This window comes from Arachis ipaensis, chromosome B9 (genome assembly GCF_059453495.1).
Source record: "Arachis ipaensis isolate K30076 ecotype BB chromosome B9, ASM5945349v1, whole genome shotgun sequence".
NCBI classification, from domain to species: domain Eukaryota; kingdom Viridiplantae; phylum Streptophyta; class Magnoliopsida; order Fabales; family Fabaceae; genus Arachis; species Arachis ipaensis.
Genome location: NC_142444.1, coordinates 154,414,495 through 154,422,135, shown reverse-complemented (window position 1 = coordinate 154,422,135; position 7,641 = coordinate 154,414,495). Strand labels below are relative to the sequence as shown.

At 33.9% G+C, this 7,641-nt stretch overlaps 1 pseudogene; it reads right to left on the bottom strand.

Annotated features, from left to right (window-relative positions):
• Nucleotides 1-2,811: 2,811 nt before the first annotated feature.
• LOC148546862 (serine/threonine-protein phosphatase 7 long form homolog) lies at nt 2,812-7,150 on the bottom strand (annotated as a pseudogene).
• Between the last annotated feature and the right edge of the window lie 491 nt (nt 7,151-7,641).

Sequence of the window (7,641 nt, the reverse complement as noted above, 5' to 3'; positions counted from 1 at the left end):
ATCTCGGTAAAATTAACAAAATACTTATTATTCCTATTTCATATTATTTTAGAATAGCTAGATATTTTTAAAATGTTAGTGAAAATGTTTACTATGTTTTATTTTTTATTTACAAAGGACCAGATTAATCGGTTCAACTGATGATCCACCGGTTGAACCAGTGACCCATGACCCAGTGACCTGACCGGTTTGATCACCGGTTCGGTTTTGACAACTGTGTTTTCTATTGTTCTGTGATTATTAGTTTATTAGATTATTAGTTCTGACAACTATAAAATTTGTGATGTGATTGCAGCAGAGCTTCCCGTTATGCCAGATGGTGAATTTACCGTGAGAATGGAATTCAGTTCTAGGGAGGCAGTAATTAAGGCAATGAAAGATTATACTATCCGCAGAGGTGTAGATTATCGGGTGCATGAGTCAGAACCGACGACATTCTATGCTAAATGCACCCAGTACAGCGCAGGATGTGATTGGCTGATCAGGTTGAGCAAAATGTCCAGAAAGTATTGTTGGGAGATAAGGAGGTACAATGGTAGTCACACCTGTACTAGGGCCACCATTTCTCAAGATCATTCGAAGCTGGATTCCAACACAATTGCAGAAGCAATAAAGCTATTGGTAGAAGTTGACCCGTCTATAAAGGTGAAATCAGTGATTGCGAAAGTACAGTCAAAGTTTAACCAAGGTTTTGAAAATCGGACCGGTCATCAAACCGCTTTAATCACTGGTTCACTGGTTTAGTGGTTCAACCGGTTTAACCGGTAGTCTAACCGGAAAAACCGTTTTAAAATAAAATAATAAATAAATTATAAAGGACCAAAAGTTGAGATACTCCAAGAACTCCTGTTAGATGCAACTGCATTCAACATTATCACATATTCTCACACACACAAATTCAAAGCCTTACATCAAAGAACAATCACAGCAAGTGATTTGGAAAGAAAATGTAAACACCGAACAATCACAAGCATACACAACATGTGAATATTATTATAGCAAACATAATACAAAATAGCTCTTCTAATGCGTCTCCTAAAATATCCCAAATAAAAAAAGCTACATGATCTGATCCACTTGATTCAGAAAGTTACATCTATTGGAAAAATTAAGAATCAACTAAAAGAAAAAGAAGAGGAATGTCTGGTTAATTCGATTCAATTTGCTGAGAGAGTTGGGATTTTGATTCAGAAATCATGCCGATGGTGGATTCATTTCCAGAGGACATGATACTTCCTCCCAATATAAGCTCACTGCGCATAAGCACATTGAAGTGTCTCAAGAAGCTAAACTACAGAGGTTCCAATATCTGAATGCTCTTCATATACTTGAAATTCATTGCTGTGACATCCTTTATTTCTTGCCTGATGAAGAACTTCCTTCCACCCTTAATCAACTTTATGTCCAAGAATGCCCTTTGCTGACTCCAAGACTTAAACCAAATAGTGGGAAGGAGTGGCACAAGGTGGCTCGAATTCCACACATACAAATTAATGACCAAATACTCTATTTAGGGAACTAGTGCCAAAGCTAGGCACTCAGGTTAGAGGACTATAAACACTATGCACATGCAACATGTTATGCATTCTGATGAGGACAAAAGGGATGAATCCATGTTGTGCCGGTTTCATTGTGTCCTGATTTGTACTACCCTTTGATTTTCAATTTTAGCATTCAGCAAAAAACATTACAAAACAGCAACAAGTAATCCCTAATCCCTAAACAAAAATTTCAATAATGATTTGATTTTCATTTTTAGCAGCAGCAAGAAAATTTTAACAAATATTTCAGCAATTAAAGAAAGAGCAACAGCACAAAATCAGCAAAAATTAGCAATTTCACAATTTCACATTAAAAATCAGCAAACAAAGGCCTTGGGGAGAGAAGACAGAGACACGAACAAGAATAAAAAAAGTGAAAGCAATAACAGTAACCATCGACGGAGTCACGGACGGCGACCGGGGAGACGACGGTGAGTGGCGAGCTGCTCCAAGCCAACAAAACAGAGAAGCCATGGAGGACGGATGGAGGACAGGGGGAAGGAGGAGGCCGAGCTACAAGAGAGGGCCTGGCCACAGACAGCGCCAACAACATGGACGGCGGCAGCACTGCGGCAGAACAGTTGCAGGGAGGACCTAGGGTTTTGGTTTGGTGATTTAACTTTGCTTCAAAGTTCAGAGGGATTCACAAATTGGGGGGTGTGGTGGGGAAGGGGGGAGTGAGTAAAGCTGTAAAGGTAACGCTTTTTCTTTCTTTTTTTTTTTTTGCAAATAATCAAAACGATACCGTTTACAGAGAACCGGCCGGTTACCGGTTCGGTCCAACCGGCCGGTTTTCGACCGGTTTGACGGTTTTGAAACGGTTTTCAAATGGGCGGTTATTAGAGGTGGACCGGACCGTTTTCATTGCCGGTTCCCGGTTTTCAGAACATTGAGTTTAACTACACCATAAGTTATCGCAAAGCATGGTTGGCAAAAGAGAAGGCAGTAGAGTCAATTTTCGGAGGTTGGGAAGCTTCGAACCTGTCAGAACTTCGCCATGTGCTTCACCTATATCCCGCTCTTGATGAGGAACGCCTTGAGTCAAGCCAAATTGCCTCCTCAGTCTATTAGATGCATGCCACTCAATGCATTCAAAAGATATAAGCGGAACTGTGGCACTCCAAATAGCCGAATGCTGATGGATGTCAGGAGGAATCACGTATGGATCGATCCGGCCAATTGCATAAGCCTCCCAAACAAACTGCACACATTATGCAAGTAAACGACGATTACACACTGAATAATAATACGGCTAAACGAAAACAACTACTTATTTATTACAACAAACATGTCCTTCTTGCAGACCATCCAATTCTCTCCTAAAGTGAGCAAGGGTATGAAATCTGTAAGGCCGATTCTCACGCTCCCAGTTACGCCAGCTGACATCATTCAATTCGTTAATTTACATTTATCAATGCAATTTAAAATACACTATTTCAAAGCATTTAGCAAGCAATCGGAGAGATTCGAGGATTGCCAGGAATCGGTACAATGAATGGTAGACGGATCCAAGCCCAAGTAAGCAAAAGTGTCAGCGGTCCATCAATCTCCTTACAGTCAACACGAATTGTCCTACACAACGCTCTATACAGATGTGTCAGGCATGCCGATCCCCAACTGAACTGTATGATCCCGGCAAAGTTACGGAGTAACGGCAGAAACTTCCAGTGCACCCCTGGCCCAGACTTATCTCCAAACACGACGGTCCCAAACAATAGCATTATGTGGCACTTCACGTACCTCTGAATCTGAATATCAACAACCAACACTAAACGATCTTTCAATCCTCGAAACCACGTCAACTTGATGAAACGTCCCCTACAGTCTGTTTTCTTAGGTGTAACGTCAAACTGATCTAAGCATTCACCCTCTAATGCCTCAGAACTACTGAGTGTTGGTCCTGTAACTGGCAGACCATTCGTCGGAAGACCAAGAATTAACGCCACGTCCTCCAACGTCACGGCACACTCACCAACCGAAAAATAGAATGTGTGGGTTTCAGGGCACCATCTCTCGATCAGAGCATTAACCAATAGCGACTGACATTGGACAACTCCAATCTGTGAAACATGATAAAAGCCGGTGTCCCGTAAATACCCCTCCACTATTGGATTGTACCAATCCGACGGCATGTAGTGGTCACATTGCAACATTCTAGAACCATAAACACAAACATAATATTAATTAGTTAATAAATTAAATTTAACAGAATAAAATTTTCATTGTCAAATAACCAGTAAAACATATCCACAATCAATAAAAATAATAATAATAATAATAACAATACTTTATACAATTAACTATTATATTATATACTAATACTCAAGTAACTGAATTTCTAATAACATACATATAATAATAAATCAATCATTAATCCTTTATTAAATATTTATATTATACTTATAACAAAAATAATTAATTCAATAATTTTTAATTCATAATATTTATTTTACTATCGTACAAAAGCTTAATAATAAACATTTTTCCTACTAAAAAATTATTTATTACTAACAATTTCATAGTTCTGAAAATCAAACCGGACCGGCTAGTTCAACCGAAAATCGGTCATCAGGATGGTTCGGTCGACCTCAAAAATCGTTTGGCAAAAAACCGGTCAAAAAACTGATTGAACCGACAGTTAACCGTTGAACCGGTAGAACCGACCGGTTTTTAAAGGTTTTTTGGTTTAGTGACTCCCTCCAAAACGGCGCCATTTTGACCCCTTTAAAAAAAAAAAAAACCTAAATAGCTACCCGATGCCCAGTCCCCCCAGCCCCCAGTCCCACTCATCTCTTCTCTCTGAAAATTCAAAGAAAAACGAAGAAAAGAACCCTAGCGGCGTACCCCCCAGCCCCGGAACCCGCAGCCACCGCAACCTCCACAGCCACTGCATCCCTGCAGCCCCGTAGCCACCACAGCCCCACAGGCCCCACAGCCACCGCATCTTCTCTATCTCCTCTGTTCGAGCTCTTTCTCTGTATTCGCCGGTGTCGCCGTCTCTTCTGTCGCCGCTGTCACTCCCCTTCCTCTTCGCTGCTGGTAAGCACTCCCCTTCCTCTTCGCCGTTGTGTCTCCTTTCTCCGCTGTTTGAGCTCCTTCTGATAATAGTTAATTTTGTTCATAATTTTCTGTGATAATAGTTAATTAGTTTGCTGAATTAATTTTATTCATATTTCTCTGTGGAGTTTGTTGATTTTATAGTGGAGTTTGCTGATTTTAGTTTTACTGTGAAGTTTACCGAGTTAATTTGTTCATAATTTTGCTGTGAAGTTTCCTGATTTTATTGTGGAGTTTGATGATTTTAGTTTTATGGTGGAGTTTGTTGATTATTTTGCTGATTTTAGTTTTTTTGTTGTACATTGAAGATGGAGCAATCTCAAAGAGTTAATTATATGAATTCTGAATTATATAAATTAATCATTCTAAAGGTTGGATTCTGGATTTTGGATTTTGTATGTAATTTGTAATTTGGATTTCAGAATTTTGGATTCAGATCAGCTTCTTAAGCCATGACAAATTTCTCACCCAATTCAATCAATCATGGCATTCGCAGATATGCTCCTGTATTGATTTGCCTATTTTTTATTTTCATTGGTACCATTTATATCTAAATAATAGAGAGACTTTGTGTTAATTAATATGAATATATTATCCCTATTAATGTTTTTATTGAGCATCTTAACCTATCCAGTATTAGTGCTTCTAGTTTCATTGTAGAAAGAAATTATATTATGCATTAAGAACAAATTGTATCCACGGTGTTTATCTCTCTAATTTTTGGTTCAGTGTTATGAGTTCTTATAATTGTGTAGTTGTAATTTTGTCTATGTTTAACTAGTATACATTAGTTAACCAAACCTTATTAATAAATTTTTTAAGAAAATTACTAATATCAAATTTTGAGGTATAATACCTTTTAGTCTCATGTTGAAGTATATCTCTAAAATTATTTTCATATTAAAATTTTTTGACTTAAAAATTATTGAATTTAAATATTTAAAATTATATATTAAATTTTTAATAATTTTACTTAATATTTAATTAAACCAGTTGAACCACGGTTGAATTCCGGTCGAACCACTGAACCAGTAAACCAGTTGCCTCACCGGTTCATTGACCGGTTCAGTTTTCGCAACCTTGAACAATTTATACTAATTAATTTATGAGTAAAGTATCGTTTTTGTCCCCATCATTTGTGGTAAGTCTCAAAGTTGTCCCTAACGTTTCAATCGTCCTATTTAAGTTCCTAACATTTCAAAATTGACTCAATGTTGTCCTGCCGTTAGGGATTCGTTAACAGAAATGACGGCAGAACAAAATTGAGACGATTTTGAAACGTTAAGGACTTAAATAGGACGAAAACGTTGGGGACAAAAACGATATATAAAAATAAATTTTAATTTAATTTTATCTTTTAATAATATCAATTTTTTACTGTACATAGTATTCAATTTTTTTTTAATTACATCTAAGTAAATTACACTTAATTACATTACTTTTATTTTAAATAAATTTATTTTTTTATGATTTTAAAGAATTTTGATATATTAGAGACAAAAGGTATAATTTATATTTTATTGTATATATATTATGTTTTTTTTCGCAAGTTTATATACTAGTCATTCTACAAACATTTCATGATAACTAAAAATCTTTAAGAGTAAAATTATAAAAAATTAATTTATTTAGAATGAAAGTAATATGATTAAGTGTAATTTACTTAGATGTAATTAAAAAATAATTGAATACTATGTATAGTAAAAAATTGATATTATATATTGAAAGATAAAATTAAAATTTATTTCTATGTATCGTTTTTGTCCCCAACATTTTTGTCCTATTTAAGTCCATAATGTTTCAAAATCGTCTCATTTTTTTCCTGCCGTCAATTCTGTTAACGGATTTTTAACGGCAGGACAACATTGAGTCAATTTTGAAACGTTAGGAACTTAAATAGGACAATTGAAATGTTAGAGACAACTTTAAAACTTACCCCAAATGTTAAAGACAAAAACGATACTTTACTTTTATTTATTATCACACGTATTCTAATAATAACAATCTTAATATTAATCCTATATTATAACAATAATTAAACCATCAGACGTGTAGTAGTAATAAGAATTATTATTATTATTATTATTATTATTATTATTATTATTATTACAATAAATTCATTAATAACAATTAATATTAATTATTTTATTTATCATATCTCCATTTTTAATTATTATTATTATTATTATTATTATTATTATTATTATTATTGTAATTATTCTATTAATAACAATAATTAATTTATTATCATAATGATAATAATCCTTCTAAACAATATTATTACACTAATCCCTAATCTCTAACATTACCATTATAATTTATTATTACTAATCCCTAAAATTATTTTAATTAAATTAAAATATTTAAAAATTATTACTACACTAATTTCTAACATTATCATATAATAAACTACTAATTTCTAATATTATAATTATTATTTTAATTAAAATAATTTTTTTAAAATAAAAATTTACATAATTAGGATGATTAAGATAATTAGCAATGTGGAGCTCCGAACGATTGACATCTTTTATTCTTCTTCTTCTAGGCATTACTAAAAATGAGTGGTCCAATTTTTTTGGATTCAAAAGTTCATCAATGGAGGAGAATGAATGAATGAAGCTGGTGGAGTTGGAGGAGAAGAGGATTTCTGGTTGCTGGTTCGAAAGTGAAAGGAAATGGGGCATTGATTGAATCAGCTTTGGAGTGTATACATCCTGGTGGACAGTGACGGACCCAGAAAATTTATATTGGGGAGGGGGACAAAAATAATATACATTACTATCAAAAGATATATTAATCTAAATTCAAAAAAATAAAAGTGTATATTAATTATTCAAGTAAAAAAATAAAAAATTACATATAATAAAATAAAACAAAAGATCTTTTTAAAATATTTTTTTATTATTATTTTTATAAATAAAAAATATATATTCTAAATTAGTAAATTGATCAATTGACTTTAAAAATTTATATGCAACATAATTACATATAATAAAATAGAACGAAAGATAAATAAATAAATAATAAGGATCACTAAATT